Raw genomic sequence first — 18,086 nt, 5'->3', positions numbered from 1 at the left:
GTGTAATATTTAATGATATTAAGCCACAAAAAATGTAATATAAATTCTGCGGATACTTAATTTGGCGGATGCTTAGCGATGCGAAAATGCTTCAGCTGAGGGACAGAACCACTAAAACACGCCAAAAAAAAAAAAAAAACCAAGCGAAAAATATAGGCCATTATGTAACATCTGTTTTAAGAGAAGACATACTTGCTGTTAAATCATTATTTTCATTGACTCTACAGAGAACACCCGCCGAGATGCTCCTAAAAAGTCAATTCCGGGGTAGACAAAATAGGAAAGGAAAACGGTCATAATTTTATCCTTTTCGAATAAGCCTTAGTTATATTGTCTAAATTATTTTCTATTCAAAAGAAGTATGATCGTGTGTTATTTTCCGTTTATTTATTTTATATATTTTGTTTTTTTCAAAATACAGGGAATCGTTGAAACTTTTAACATAAATTTATTGTGAAATCACGAGTTGATGTATCATTCTGTCGAACTTTTCATCAGAACTTTTCGAATGAACTTGTGGATACTTTGGAATCACTCTAGCATACAATTACATTTTTGTTATCCGGCAAACAAATGTTAAAAAAACCGGTATATTCCGACCTTATGTGATTGTCAAATTTTTAGGAAGCTTCTTACATTTAGGCTTCTGTAACAAGGTTATATTACTACAAGTTTGAAATAATCACTATAGAAAAAATTATGGTGAACTCGCGGAGCGTTACGGTGTACCTCTAAGCACCATGCAAACGGGTGTGTTCAACGTGTCATTGTTTTCCTTTCGTCTTCCGTCTGTAATGAGCATGACTTTTTATGAGCTACACTGCGTAAGCCAGAATTTTAAAGGAACGGCAAAAATGCTCTGAATATACACTAATTTTAACAAAAATATGTTCTGAGTTATCTAGTGATCCAGTGCAAATTCAGTGCGTTTTACTCAAATGTTGTTAATTTGTTATCAATAAAGCGTTAAGTATGTTCAGTTTTCCACTCTAAAGTCAATTCAGTGCGTTCAGTGGCTGCAAAGTAATTTTCAGTGATTGAAAATTACGTGTGTTCAATAGAAAAATAGAGTTTGTTCAGTATGATAGTTTACAGTTGAAAATGAAATGATTTATATGACCACGGTTTCCCCTATGGTGACCCCATGACTGAGGTAATTGTTCATTCTGTGGGTTGACCAATAAGGCAGTTAGACAAGTTACAATTTATTTCCATCACGTGGAAGTCTGATTTTATCACTCATGAATATTTAACAATTTTTGTGTTGCTTATCATTTTGTTTCTATGTATGAGAATTGTATCTGATAATGTGGATCAAGAAATACTTTGTAGCGTACATGTGGCTTTATTTTTGTGCCGGATTCTTCAAACTTTAATTGTCTTTCGTTTGTCTTCATCGTGACCTTTGGACTTTGATGACGCTGTTTGTAAGCAAAACATATATCAAATTTATATGTACTTTTTTGTGAAATTTTACGATACATGTGTGGCTTCGGTATATAGTGCCATTGTTTTCATAATTTTATTTGTATTAGTGATTTTGTAGCACGAGACATACTCTATGTCTGTTATCTAATATGTGCTTTGTTTCATGTGAAGTTATATTTAGACTGCATGTGTGCGAAATACATTTCTTCCGGAAATATGCAATAGGAACTTGGTCTACCAAGTTTTAATCATAGGACATAGCAATATACGTAGATTGGGAAATTTTGGTCGTTTTACCACATCACATTCTAATTTAAGACTTTATCATTTTGCATTCGATATTCAGTTTGGTTCCCAAGGAGGCCTTACTGTGCCACAGTTAATTCATAAGCGACTAGACCTGTACAATTATTCACCTCCACCATACACCGTGTTCATTCAACTTGGTGGCAACGATCTCTCGTTTCATCCAGTAAATGAGGTGGTTAACAGTTGTATTGCTATTGCTTTTCTAACTTTTCACACTCCCGATGGAATTTTAACTTAGTAATTATTGGTGAACTTTTTTTCTCGAGTAGATAGACCTCGTGTTATAGTTTATCAAAACATAGTGTAATATTAGCCAGGAGCGGAACCAGGATTCAACCTGGGGGGGGGGGGCGTTAATTAAATCAAATGCCGTGCAAAGCAAGACAAAAGTATTATGGGATGAAACTTGTGGTGAATTTTTTATCTTACAAATTTAGCGGGGTTGGGGGGAGGCGTAGGCCCGACACGCCAGTCCTAGGTTCCGCGTCTGTAAACGAACATTTGCATTAAAGCTATCATTCTCACCGAGTACCTGGACCACATAATCTTTTGGCACCAGCATGGCTTTTGGAAGGATTACAGTCATTTAGCATGGAATGGTGTACACTCACTTCAACCATCACGGGATGCTGAAATACTTCAGAAGTGTTAGAAGTGCCATTCTCCTTACATCTCTCTCGGTAATATCTATTTTGATATAACTTTTTTATCCTATTTTTACATATATTCGCATTTCACTTATTTTGATGTTGTTTTTTTTTTTTTCTTGTGGCACATGATATTTCATATGTACATGGTACTTTATATCATACTTGACCGACATCTTGGTACATGGTACCTCTTTTTTATTGGTACATGGTGCCAATTGTGTAGTGCCTTTGTAAACATGTGTATATTCGATTTTTTTTATCTTTCGGCTGCATCTAGTTTTTGGTGTCGTTTTTACAATTGTTTGTAGCAATTTGTTTATATGTCAAGAACAACATGTTTAGAAGAAAAAGTTCAAATATATTGGTACATGTACATGTGTAGATTAAATTTTATGAACTTTATCATTGCGTTAAAATTTTCTCAATGCATTTAATAGAAATTTTACCAAGCAAATAATTTAAATTTATTCTCCCTTGATGAACTTTGCATTTTTCATTTTCTACTAGAGTATATTTGTATGTATTCGGAATAATTATGTCGTCTTGGGAGGCTAATTTTTATTTTGCTTATCGCCACTAGGGACACAAACACCAGATTAAAAACGCCTCAGCGAACATCATAATTATCTAAACTAATTTGTTGGATACATATTACACGTGTAATCTTAATTTAAAAAAGGCCTATGTAAGTGCAAGTTGGCTGATGTATTGATGGAAAGTGGGTTACAAAACAGAAATAGTTAAATTATTTACCTTGCTATGATCGAGCCATTTTGCTCCATGAGCTGGATGCTGACATTCAATGACAAAATGACAAAACTGATGGGAAGTTGTAAAACCTAGATTTAAGTCATCATTTCGTTTGAAATGCCTGTACCAAATCAGGATCAATGCGGTATCAGCTGCTCTGGTTTTGTAATATCTACTTTGCTAGATGTTTTTTTTAGATATTTCAAATTAGGACTAAAAAAATGTTCCCTCGCGGTTTAAAGAGAATTTGGGCTCACTAAAAACTTTAGAATCTTATAATCTGGAGTAGACACTCTTTATATGAATAACGAATTTCTGTCGCGTCGTTTATTGCCTAATAACAAAAGAAAATACACATTTCGGGCAAGCCAATTTCGCCAGAAATTGGAAGATTATTCATATACTGCAAAGTTCATACTAACCTTATTGCAGTTCTCTGATTTCTTACGTTGTGACCTCACTCGTTGTCTCAGCAGTATCAGAATTGGAATTCGCAAAACATTTTTGAAAAAAACGCCGTCATATTGGCTTCCTCAGCAGCCACCTGTGATTAGATATGTCCTTACCCTTGCGCTTCCTGCTGTCCTACTGACTCCAAGATGATGTGAGTAGCTGCTGAGAAAAGAAATAAATGTTACCAACACATGGACACATGGGAATAAGTACAATGATAAAACAGTATTCTCCTTTCTTTCGGAGAGGGAGTATGAATATGCCAACTTATATCTAAAATTCTACAAATGAACGGATTTACAATTTAAAGTGATAGCAGGCAACTTATTCAAATACTCCTTTGCTAATTATTGAATAATCGGCTATAGGCGTGATGTTTTTTTAAGTCAATGAAACACAACTTCGAACTATTCAAATAGGTCACGGCCTCAATTAAGTGGACTTTCCTTGATCACTGTATATATAATTTATTAAAGATATGACATAACAGAAGCATATGGAATATTTCATTTTTGTTTTTTTGTTTCATGAGCGATGAACGTGTAAACAAAAGCATCGGTTAGACGCACATTTTGTACACGAAGCACTTGCGCGCTTCATTGAAAAATGTTTTTCGCTTTTACACGCCGATGAAACATGAAACATTTGATTCTTAGCACATTTTAACCAAATTAAACGCACTTTTAAATAATGGATTGTTCGTGTCTTATTAGGGACTTTGTAACTCATTACATTGTATGTGATAGAAACATATTCTCATCTTATTTGACTACATTTTGTGATTTAATTAGCAGTCTGTTTTAAGTCAGATACGAAGTGATTCGTGCATGTCAAAAACTGAACGAATTTAGTATTATTTCTTGTTCAGAAACAGGTACTAATCACATAACCAGTCTTAGTTCTTCATTTTCTCGTTGCGCTTTTGAGATAAAAAATGAAGTTCATTTTATTTTATTTTTTTTTTATATATTTATATATTTATATATTATTTATTTTTTTTTCTTTGTATTTCTTTTTATTTTGGAAGGGGAAACATGTAAGACAAACACAATACACAAACTTGTACAACAAGAAAGAAGTTCAGTTCATGAAATGAAAACCATCATAATTATGAATTATACAATACAGAATTTAAAGTTCGAGTAGTGATTTGAACTGGGAATTGTGTAAAAAAGGACTTTTGTGGCTAAAAAGGCCATGGAATTCAGAATTCAAATCATTTTCCCATTTTTTGCTGGGAATTAATTTTATCGTCCTTTTTTCTCTCTAAATATATCTTATAAATATATTTACATATTTTGGTATTTGTCTTGATGAAATCTATCACTTTATCTTCAATGTTTGGTACTTTATGACAATTACCAATTAATGTTATCCATCTGCCTGGTATGGCATCGATAATATCATGATATTCTAAAAAGTTAACTTTTACATTGTATTCCCTTTTAAATTCACCATCAGAATAAAAACTATTCTGTTTAGATATAAGATCATTTATGAAAATTATGCCATTCTGTGAGAACTTAGGTTTAATGCACAGTTTTCCCCTTATTTTCAAAAATGGGTTAAGCCATAAGGATTGTTTAAGAATGGAATCAACTTCCATATCATTTCGATCTGTTGTGTCTTTCAAAATAGAAAAAAAATGATAAATACATCTCTCCAAAACAAAATTGTTTTTTTATGCAACAAGATACAGACCCTCAGAGCTGACATACAATATCTTATTACCCCCATCTGTGTATATAATCTATCAAGAGAAATTTCCAAGTGGATTGATTTTGAGGATTTAATTGTTTATAAAGCCAACTTAACTGAAGGCTGTAACAGAATCATACAATATCTGGAATTTTAAGACTCCCTTCCTCACAATCATTAATAATAACAGATCTCTTTATCTTATCTCGGTTTTCATTCCAAAGAAAATTAAAGAAAATATTTTGAATCTCCCTTAGGATTGTATCAGGGGGATTTGGAAGCACTGTTAACACCTTAACTAACAAAGGAAGAGCTTAGGTCTTGATAACAGTTATCCTTCTGATATATGTCAGTTTTCTATAGGTCCATGTGTTAGGTTGAGACTTGATGCTCTGAATTTTATCATAAAAATTGCAAATGGTTTTGTCAACCTTTGAAAATTCAAACCATATACCTTCCCGCGTTATTCCATTTTAAATCTTTGTGAGGAAAAAATTCCTTCCCACACCCCTTTCTTGAACCAATCCATATTGCTTCTGTCTTGTCAATATCAGACAAGATATTTTCAAAACAACACACTCTGAGAATTTGTCAAAGAGATATAAAGAATTTTCTAATGAGATTTCACTGTCATCCAGAATTAAAGAAGAGTCGTCCGCATTTTGACTTAGTAAGAACTCAGAGTCCTCTACCATGACATCGGACACATTTTGATCATTTTGATCGTTGCACTCAGCAACTCTACCATAAAAACCATAATAAACATGTAAGGTGACAGCTGGTCACCCTGGCGCACACCCTTTCTAAAGTAAAGAATTCTGACATGTGTCCATTATTCAGAAATGTACTATAAATGTCTAAATAACATGTTTTGGTACACTTATTGAAAGTCGGACCAAAACCATAGAATTCCAAAGTCTCTTCAATAAAAGACCGTTCAACAGTATCAAAAACCTTCTCAAAATCCACCAGCAGTAATAACCCAGGAATATCATCCTTGTACATGAATTTGGCATTCTGCAAAAGTTATCGTTCTTGCTTTAGTTTCATATGGCTGACTGTAGAGTGGAACAAATATATAATTTTCTAAAACGTGCATATCTGAATGCAGAAATGATTACCGTTGTGTAAAACTATAGGATATGTAGACCGAAAAAAACATCGCTTGATTCTTTTGGTTTTACACCATGCATCACTTTACCATTTACAGAGTCTAAGTTGTATATTGACTGGTACTTAAATTGTAAATTGAACTGAAGAGATCATATGAGGAAGGTGAAACCTTTTAACCCCCCCCCTAAGAAACATTACTTCAAAGAACCTTTCTGGCCTTTCTAATACTACTGTTTACATTTTCAGAGCTCATATTCCTGGTTGTTTTTTTGTTTGGGTCAGTGATGTTATGAGAAGTGTGCAAAGAGGAAGGAGGATTCTCTATGGTATAATCTTGGTGAAAAGTATAAGGAGATATTATAGGTTCTGAAGGATATTGACCATAGTCAAATTTTGACAATGTACTTTCTTTTACAACCTGGGAGATTGACACTGGGGAATTCTATATCACAATGAATGTAATCATGGTCAACTAGAAATTTATTGGCAGTGATATTTAAATTTCGACCATTTTCTTTAGGATTCTTACTATATCAGCATCAGATTTTGGCTTTAACGGGATATCCTTGTTTTTAGAGGGTGAATTAAAGCTCGACGGAACTTTTGATGACATTTTTTCCACACAAAAGCTAATTTCAAACTTAACAAATTGCTCTTACCAAAATATACAACCACATATTTTAAACAGTTTTAGCGAGGGCAGACGACTAAAACAACTAAGAATGCGCATTGGCTATTGTAGAGCTTACACATTCCCGATGTTTAAACCATAAGCAGGTGTTTTGATTTTATTTCTTTAATGATTTTATTTGTTTGTATTATTTGTGTAGGTAACCTTGCAGTTATTCCTTTAGCATAAACACCATGTCTATAAACGAACTCAAAAACGGATATACGTTATTGCGCAAGTCACGGTTATTGGTTCGAAAATGTCTTAATGTCGTTTTGTCAATAGTACGGAATTATGGGTAATGGTATTTTCGTAAACGTTGGAGCGCTTTCTGTCGACTGTTTTGACAATCCATATCCTTGAAATAATATGATATGTTTTGAACTTAATCAAAAACGCTACTGAGACTGGTTCTGTTCTCAATCACATTTTTCGAAGTGTACGAAAATGAAGCTGCTATTATACAGTTTTTAAGTTCCTGAATTTACATGCACAAACCGGATATTGATGCATTTTCTGCCCATAAGTATACATGACCCAGTTGATAATACAGCCATTTACGCTCCCTTCGGGAGCGTATTAAAATCATCATGTGCAATATTTTGTTTTTTATTTTGTACTGCATTCGTTTTAAACTTAGTATTTATGTGTGGATATGGATATTTTATTTGGTAACCTAATTTCAATATTTAAGGTATAACCCTCCATGTAATAAAACGCATCATTGAAGAATATTAGCATAACAAAATATAGACAAAAAGAATGTCAACAGTGTGATGATTCAATTACGTAAAAATTCAAAAAACATAGCCTGAACGTGAACACATAAAACAGAGAAAATCTACATTCACAATGTAGCAACCGAATAAAAAAGATTGCATTTAAAAACTGACAAACTGAAGCACTAGCAATAAGAACTCCCATAAAAAGGGACATCCAGAATGATTTGCATGTCCTGCACCGCCAGCGGCAACCACAAAATTGCTAATGAGTATAATCCGGTACTAATCACGCAACAATAATGCAGTTCCGGGACACATGGCAAATGCTTAAAGGAATAAACATATTAGTTTGTCAAGCATAAGTTATTATATTAAGAATCACGTCTAAATAAAACATATGTCATAAATGCTGCTCCTGTCATTTAAAAAACAAACCACATAATTTTATCTGAAACATCTTTTGATATACCAGCACATTAAGCATTATTTTACCCTTACTATGCAAAGGGACGCCTTATCGGCTTTGGGGATTTGTTTTGGTTTTTATAAGGTGACAATGCTAACTGCGCAATGAGCCAAAGATGAGGGAATCGAGCGGGGGATTCTTGTAAAATGAAGAAATGCTCTATATTAAATAACATGCACTATATACCCACTATATATCCAGTAGTTGTTTGATCATTATCCACAACTTGATTCGTACTTGTTACATCATGCCTAAATAGGTGGGTACTGTATTATTACTGACATAGCACACTAATGTACAATTAAGTGCCTCTTCAATTGAAAGAGTAATCAAGTGAACCAAGGTTATAGCGGTATACTATCCTTTGAACAGCATTATCGCATGTATAACTAAGGGTTTATACTTCAATGCTGGGTCATCGGATCTGTTATTTGTTTTCGGTGCTGCATTATTATTTTCATCATGTAATCAGTTTCTTGGCACGTCTATAAATACATGTATACGAGAATTTTATATTGAATATTTTACCAGCAGTTGTGCGTTATATGTTTAGAAACTTTAATCTGCATGGATATATATATATTCATAATTTTATTTTACACTTAAATACTAGTATTCAAACGGAAATTAGCGTGCTAAAATTAAGCGCATTTTTTATTTAGTTACTCGTATGCAGACCCTTAGCATCAAGAAATATAGAGGTGTGAAAACAAATATTTTATCTTGTATTATTTACGGACAAACATGTGATATAGGCAGCTTGGAATTTAGACTAATAAACGTGTGCATGTGGTATGTATATGGGGTATGTATAGGAAAGAATTTTGCGTTATTATGCGAAATCATTCATCTACAACATTAACGCAGAACATCCGCTACAGACTTTAAATACATATTTCTCAATACTTATACAAGTTACATCTTAACAAAAGATAGCCAGACACATTGTTTTCGGTGTAAGAGGGAGTGGAATTTCTTTTATTTGACAGTACGACTAGTTTAAAGGAGGGTCTATACGACTGGTAAAGTCGTTCCCGTCCTTTCTGCAAAAAGACGAAAAACCATATCATTAAATGGTCAGGCATTTGGATATCGTTATACCTAAACTTGCAAAATGAGGATATGTAAAGGTGTAGGGTGTCCGTACTTCCGCCAGTCCACACAAACTTCCTTTCTTATGCTATATACGGGATGCATCTCGCATCTCTCATATCTTCAATTATTTTTAAAATGCTTAAAACATATCTTTGTTTCTCTTCCGACTATATATAGATATACTTAAGATACAGATTGCAAATTAATTTAAACAGTTAATACTATTATTGACTGGCATTTTCTCCTCTTTATACATAAACTCTTTTTATAAACTATAATTTTTATTTCATAAAAAACCGCACACACAACATACAAAAAAAAAAAAAAACAAAAACAAAAAAAGAAAAGAAAAGAAAAGTTTTTTTTTTTTTTATTTTTATTATTATTTTTTATTTTTTTTTTTTTGTAATTAATCTATCAAACGAATATTATATAACAACATAAGTCCGTAAAGTAATTATACAACATTATCATTTTATACGGTACCATGTTTATCGTTTATGTGATTCAAGTAGTTCATGTAGGTATTGTGATTTCGAGGATCGTAATGAATGCCACGTGCCGGCCGATTGTACGGTATATTTTATATTATCTGAATAGCGTAAATACTCGTATACAATTTTCTCTGGTATAATGATGAACGCCCCATATATTTATCTAGTGTTTTTATCTGGTCCTGTGTGCAAGGACTCCTGAGCGGTGTTAAGATGCACCGAATAGTGATTGAGATTCTTTTAAAAAATATCTTCGGGCTGAACAGGAGTGTTTAAAAAAGGCTGGCTTTAGAGGTCACCACGAACATGTTTTCAAGCTATAATCTGCACATTTTGTTCAAAAATTATGAAAGTAATATGTGTATTGTGATTTCGAGGATCGTAATAAATGCCACTTGCCAGGACCGGTTACATGGTATATTGTATATTTGCTGAATAGCATAAATACTAGTATACAATTTTCTCTAGTATAATGCTGAACGTCACATACAGGTATTTAGAATTTTTATCTGGTGCTGTGTGTACCCAGGACACCTGAGCGGTGTTAATATACACCGAAAAGTGATTCATTTTTCTTTTTAAAAATAACTTCGGAGCTGAACAGGAGTATTTAAAAAAAGACGTGCTTCAGAGGTTACCACGAACGGGTTTTCCAGTTATAATCTGCACGAATTTTGCATAAAAGAGATACAGTGATTTTATCTTTGAATTCTTATATTAGGACTGTTTTCAGTCCTAAATTGTTAAATGTATGTTATCGACACAGTTTGAGAATCATTTAAGACTGTTCAAGATTTCTTTCAAACTATTCAAGTCTGGTAAGACTGTTCAAGACTCTTCTAGACAGGTGGAGATTTGTGAAAACTTGGTCAAGACTGGTCAAGACAAGATAAGACAAGTCGAGACTGAGTCAAAACAAGTCGAGACACAGTCAAGACTTTTTGAGATTTGATTGGATATGGTGAGACTCAGTCGAGAAAATCCAAGTTTTTTTTTCAGACATATTTAGAAAAATTAAGGAATGTATACCTTCTTTTACAGATGTGAATATAAAGTTAGAACTTTTGAAAGAGGGTTTGTGAGACATTTTGCAGATCCAGCCATGTAGCGTTGTCTGTGTGGATTCCTGTGGAGTTAAGGAAGACGAAGAATTTGGTAGCAGCAGTATATGTCTTATAGCCGCTATTGATTCCCACGTCTATCTCTAATAATAAACATTGGATGAAATACGTTTTCCAAACAAAGACAATGTTGTATTGGACTTTGTATGCTGGTACGATAATAGGTTTGTCCTATTTAGTGGACAAAGTTTTTTTCTATATCCGGCACATTGAAAACATATTGACAGTCATTGACCTACATTTCAAAACTAAAGTCCTCAGGGCCTGTATCCATTCCGAAAAGGTTAAAATGTTGTTGTTTTTTCCCCCATTCTCTTGAAGACAAACACTTTGATGTACAAATTATTCATATCTTATTGACAAATAAAGAATACGGTATACGGTAATACAATTTGAACAACACAATTGAATCGATAACTTTGTTCTTAAAATTCATACCACTAGACTAATATCAGTGCATAACTCAATCGGAAACGTTTCGAATCCCAAATGGTGACTTACGATTATATGAGCGATTATTAAATTAATTATTAAAATCTATTTCTTTATATTTGTTTATATCAATGTTTTCATTGACTGTAGAAAGATATATAAACACTTTTGTTTTAAATTCAGCCATTAAGAAATAAAATAACAATGGATGCATTAGTGACATATATTGTATACAGAAAATTGGATGTCAATTTGTTCTTTTAAATATGTTTCATATAATATTTTTTATATATTTGCCACCAACATGACAAACGAGGTGGTACTTAAGTGCATTGGATACATTTCAAGTCACCCCATCAACTTATAAAGAATACTGCAAATAAAATCCACAATGCTAAACCAGATATTTAACAGATCGTAATAAAGTTAAAGGAACATGATATAATCAGACTTTGGACAAACGGATGAAAGAAACACACGATGACAACAACAAAGAAGAACTATCATATTTTAAATAACAAAGGGTGGAACATATCAGATAAAATTCAGTGTCAGTGTTCAGAACTACAGATATCTCCTGAGGTAACGTTAAAGGGGTATTTTATAGTCAAACAACTGATACACTCTGTTAGAGGAGCTTTTAGAGATTATATCGTTTTCCACATGATATAAACTTGGTATATCTTTTAATCAATGTTCCCTTTTACGGATCAGTATTGTCTTTTTAATCTGTTGATTTGTTTAACCAAGCAATCAAATTATGTCTCTCTCCCGGAGGTTATCAAAGCAATCTGAAATTTATTACAGCTTTTTAAGATGTTTAAGGATCTTCAATTACCTGAGTTCCAAATTATCAATACAAAGAATTAAAATACTCTTGGTGACAGAAAACATTTCCTATAGTCTCTGTAATTATCTGTGTTAACAGAGTATGTAAATAATCATCATATTATACCATCTTCAAATAATGAAAGAACAATATTGAAATCTTATGATAATCCTACTAAAACCGTCTTGAACATTTTTTTCAAACACCTTGATGAACTTCAATTATTATAGTTTTGGTTCATCAGAGTCTTCAGGCAGTAATTATGAAATGCTTATGCTATCAAACAATTTCACCCGTTAGTTCAATTATATTTATTTATTTTGCTTTCTTTTGTTTATTCCTGTCTGTTCAAACTGGGAACATGAACCAGGTGTACCGGTAGGGAAAAGTAGTATAGCTTTTTACGCACATCCATCTCGAAATACTTTGAAACATTTGATTAAATAGACCTCGGACGATAAGTGTAAGGATAAGCCTTACAAATGAAGTTACTTCAGCATTTTTAGGAAAATAAAGAAAATATGCAAATACGTATCATGAAGTATGCATGCACTTAAGGTGAGCTAGAGAAAATAGTCTATTAAATATAATGAACTTTGATTTGAGTCAGACAACATACAAAAAGTAGTACTGGCCACACACTAAATTCGTGCAAATATATCTGTTAAATTAATTTCTCAGAGTGAAGTGCATTAGAGACTTCAAAATCCTTGAAATGGTTGACATAAAGATGAATAAAATAAAACATTCTCATTTACCCAAAATAATTATTTTAGGTGCAAAACAAGTGCCAGTTTCAAGCATTATTTTGGTGTTCCGAAGGACATTTAGGCATTACCTCCACAAGTACTTTGGTTAAAGTCTTAAAAGGCCATTTCGGTCTGGAAAAAAATTGTTTTATGTTGTATATTAATTCAGTCGTTCAGTATCTACATGTAAGATACCTGCTGTGCGTGACCATTTAAGCTTTGTTCAGTCTAATTTAGGCGGTTCAGTCTTTCATGTAGTACGTTGGCTTTAATAACCCACTTTGCGACCTCGACCTATCCCCAACCCTCACTCATCGACTAAAACATGATTTTTTGCTGTCCTTATGTCACCCATTTACGAACCTTTTTGTTGCCAAAAAATAAATAAAGCATTTTTTTTCAAATCGTAAGGGTTACTGCATATTTCTGGATACAATTGTAAAGATGAGACATCGAGTTGCATAATGTTATTTATGTTAATTAGGGTTCTTCACATATGCTGTACCAGGAAGACTTAGACTGTCGAGCAATTGAGTCCAAAACACGAAAAAAAACATGTGATTGACATAAAAGCCTTTCATACCGGCTATCATAATATAAGAGGACGATTACTTCATCTTTTTAGACACAAACATACAAATATTAGAAAGATTACACATGAATTGAAAATATGTGTATACCTTTACACTTTATCGTTTTACGTTATTAAATCATTTCGTACGGTATAATTTTGTATAATACCGATATCTTTGTAATAAGTTTCAGTATAGTGTTTGTAAACGTACATTCATTTGTGTGTGTGTGTGTGTGTGTGTGTGTGTGTGTGGTGGGGGGGGGGGCGGGGCGGGGCTTTAATGAACTGTCTTAAATAAGCAAATGAGATCGTAACTATACTTAGGGCAATATTCTGAATAGCATGATATAGTAATAAGCATTGATAAAAGCAAAATTAATATTTTTAGTGGACTCCGAACGATTCTCAATGTTTTCCATGTCCGGTCTTTACCCCTATATTTTATTCTTTTGATTTCCTCTAGAATCTTGGTTCCCCTGACTACTCTTCTAGTAAACACGTGTAACTTGTGATGTACCTTTTTTTTCAGTTTGGATTAATACATGGTTTTAAAAGGACTAGTGATTGAATGTTCAGTAATTTATATTCTGCATAGAAAATAGGCATGAATAAAAATTTATTCAATGGAGAGGACTAAATGAAACCCTTTGCAACAACATATGTATCATCCTGTACTGCTAAAAGATAAAAAAAAAACCAAATATATTAAAGTACGCGAGTGGTGTCTTTGGCGACTGGTTAGACGTGAGCGAAGTATTGGGATTGGTTGGCATACCGACGGACAGGACATTTAAGTCCAGTCATTCTTAATGAAGAAAAAATCAAAATACCTATCAAATGATTGTACAGTTATTTGATGCCAGAACTGCAAAGATTTTGTCAATGCTCCAAAGAAATCTCATAGGCGTTAGAATGGAATGGATGTAAGATCAAATTCAAGCCAAGACAAAGGTTTGAAAGTAAAGGGAAACTATTGAGCCAAAAATTGAGACAGTAAGATCAAAGAATAAACTGAAACGTGACGCAAGCACACTAAAAGTGAAGGATCGACCCGGCTCAACTTCAAAACATAAGTATGGACCAGGAGCAAAGGAAGTGCATCTTCCCTCTTTCTCCAACGGAGTAATTTCATGTCATGTCCATACGATGTCAAAGAAATCCGTGAAAACTTAATCTGCTGTCGAATTGAATGTTAAAACTTCATCAGTTGGTAAGATGCTTAAGATTATGGCAATAATGAAAATTGAAAATTGATTAATATAAGCTTATTGTTTAGCTGTTCTGTGCCATGGGAAATGGACCACCGTCTTCACTGTAAAAAAATAACAAAAAGTTGTTACTCTTTTTCAATGTGTGTTTATAAGTTGTCTGTCATCGTTGTTTTAGTGGTCAAAATGTGTCCATACCAAATGAATAAAGTTTATTGAGTCTTTTTCTTAACAATATTGTTTTCGTTAATTAACAAAAACCTTGAAATCTCAGGGTTGACCATAGTTTAGAAATTTTCAGTTATAATTTCTGATAGGCATCTATTTCAGGTTTTCTTTACAATCACAAAAATGTTTCTATGACAAAAAAAATACGAATTAGAATGATATCTGACAAAACATTTTGTCAGCAGAAAATATTTGGAGTGATTAACTGGCTGTCTATCCATATATAAAGAAACATTTAATTAAGTGAGTTTTTCTGTTAGATTATTTTTTTGTATAATGATGTGTGAAGGGAGTAACCGTTTACCTTATTCCTGTTGACTCCTTTTACGACATCCCAGAGATAAATAAAGATAGAATAATGATACAGAATCTCACTTTTTTAAAGTTGAACCGGGAACGCCTTTTCCCATATCCAGGTGTCGACAGGCTAAGATGTTGGTTTTACGAATCTTAACAAATCTCATCTGAATTTGTGGTGATCACAAAAACTGTGTTCTGTACAGAACCTATTACCGATCGATTTCATATCATATTTTTTTTTCGATTGATCATGTTTCTGTAATATAATTGTGTGTACAATGAATTAAAAAAAGTTCATATTTTGTCAGCAAGTTCTTACTTTGAAAGAATACTCAAGGAAACCAAGGTTATAGCGGTAATCAAAAGAATGTAATCCAGAGACATCGAAAACAGACATACACAACAAAGAACATGTAGTGACTAAAATCATACATACAAAGTAACAAAAGCAAATGAGCAACTCAGACGCCAATAAAAACTAGCAGCATGGACCAGGTCCACCAAAAGGGTAAGCGTCCTCTACTTTTCTAGAAACACCCGCCGAGTTGCTCGAAAGAGGAGAGGAAAACTATGACACGTTGAGTAAATCAGTTTCATGGGGCAGATGGATACGAAAAAAACAAATGATGAAGCAACATGCCAGTAGGACTTGAGAAATGTTTGAAACCTAGTTCTTTTATTTCTTTTTCTTTTATTTTTTTTCTGGGCAAAAGAATGGTTACCACACTTAACCACTAAAATCTGCCCCATTGTGAAAGAAAATATTCGTTTATTACATATACTAACTTCACACAATGTCTATCTGGAATGTCCTATGCAGAAACTTTAAATCGGTTATCAAATCTTCATGTCGACTGTAAAACTTCGGCCATAATGATATTTACTAATTACTAATTAGGGGTTATATCAGTAGGTTTGTAATGAAGTGATTTCTCGTTTTCCACTGAGAGTTTTTGTTGTTGTTGTTGTTGTTCGTCCGTCTGTTTGAAATCATACGCAATATGGACAATTTATATATATTTAAATGATTGTATTTGTATTATTGTATAAGGGATGTTTTTTGGAATGTCTTTGTAACGGTTAAGACACATTTTGTTTTCATTGTTCTAACTTGTAATGATTAGTCCAAAGCATTTCTCAAAAAAAACAGATTTATTTACTCGTACTCAACATCTTTCTTTATTGTCGGAAGTAATTATTAAGGAAAACATAGACTTCCGTGCAAATGCAAAGATTTCTTACGCAATCACCGTTAGGAGGCCCTCAACTTCAATACAATAATGTTTACAGATTACAGGACATACCTGAAAATGGATATTAAATTCTAACAAGTTTGGCAGTTACATATAAAGCGAAAGCTTCTGTCTTCAAATTGATCTGTTTTGTTTTAATTATTCCAGTTGTTGTCATTAGACCACTGTGCGCCACCAGCTCCAAGGTAGACAGAAAAAACTTGTGGCCCTCACCTGTATTTTCAGAGGTAAAAATTATACTACTACCTAACGTGGCGTAACCATTATGAACTAAGACCCCAATTTTATGTTGAAAGACCTTCTTTATACTTTTGCACTTAGTGGTATTTTTTGTTTACATTATCAACATTTAATGTTGTATATTATATAGTGGCTGCTTGAAACACTTCCGGTTAACGGGGGGCAAAATGCGCTAACATATACAGGTCTGATGTGAAAACCGACAATTTTGGAGCTCTGTGGATCGATATCCGAGTATTGATCTGTAATCTTTTGGATTTTGTTTATTTTGAATATAAAATTACAAATTATATCTAAATTGGAAATTGATGAAAATGAAATTAATGTCAATCGAATGTGAAATAAAAATCAAATGAATATCAAACGAATGCAAATTGAATATCGAACGAATGTCGAATAAGTAACCAACTTCACACTGCTGAAACTAAGCACTTTGATATACAAATCAATCGTCTCTATCTATGTGATAACACTGTTATCTATGGGTCCACGGGCCGTTTTCTATGTGTTAACAGACTGTAATGCTCAATATCAACTGTGATGGATAATTATATTCTGATATCTATGGGTTAGCAATGTTTGGCCGACTTGTCCCATAGCCGATTCATCTTGTTCCTATATGGATTCTGCAGCCGATCTAATAATTGGTCTGCTTTCCCAGATTGGGGATAATTATTCCTTGTGTTCAGCTCCATACATTCATATAATGAAAAAAGGATGTATACATGGAAAAAAATGAGAAAACACATTCAGAGACAGGTTTTCTCACACTCTAAGGGACTTAAAACAGTATTTATTGGATTTTTTACGGTAGGACGCTTACCATACCGGTGCACCTGGTCCATGCTTCCAGTTTTTTGTGGAATCCGAGTTGCTTATTTACTTTTGTCACTTTGTATGTATGATTTTAGTTACTTTATGTTCTTTGTTGTGTATGTCTGTTTTCCATGTCTGGTCTTTGTCCCTGGATTACATTCTTTTGATAACCGCTATAACCTTGGTTCCCTTGATTACTCTTTCCTAAACCGGCTGATCAATGGAAGTGTTTTGACACAACGCTGATAAGTTCTAGATTGGCGTAGATCATGTATGTTTGAGATGACGAGTTCAGAATCGAAAAATATAGGTTTAACATTTCTTTAAATTTTATCTTTAAATAAAATTGTCTGTTCTATATATACAAATTTGACATACATTCGATTGTATGAATAAACCCGATATGCATTCTTTAAGGGGCAACTAGTTATTTTTATAGTTGTAACGAATGGTATCGATAGTTTTGGTGATTGGACGAAACCTAACTA

General features: G+C 33.2%; 1 long non-coding RNA gene across 1 annotated transcript; it reads left to right on the top strand.

The window, feature by feature from the left end:
• The first annotated feature begins 155 nt into the window (after nt 1-155).
• On the top strand, nt 156-14,921 carry LOC148603979 (uncharacterized). The gene is made up of 3 exons (XR_015916930.1): nt 156-2,417; nt 10,890-11,983; nt 14,083-14,921. It is a non-coding gene; the product is annotated as an uncharacterized LOC148603979 (long non-coding RNA).
• Nucleotides 14,922-18,086: the final 3,165 nt, after the last annotated feature.

This window comes from Perna viridis, chromosome 11, assembly GCF_037379345.1.
Source record: "Perna viridis isolate PV_CMFRI_1.1 ecotype Kerala chromosome 11, ASM3737934v1, whole genome shotgun sequence".
Classification (NCBI taxonomy): Eukaryota; Metazoa; Mollusca; class Bivalvia; order Mytilida; family Mytilidae; genus Perna; species Perna viridis.
Note: the sequence above shows the minus strand (reverse complement) of the source record. Positions and strands in the feature narration are given on the sequence as shown.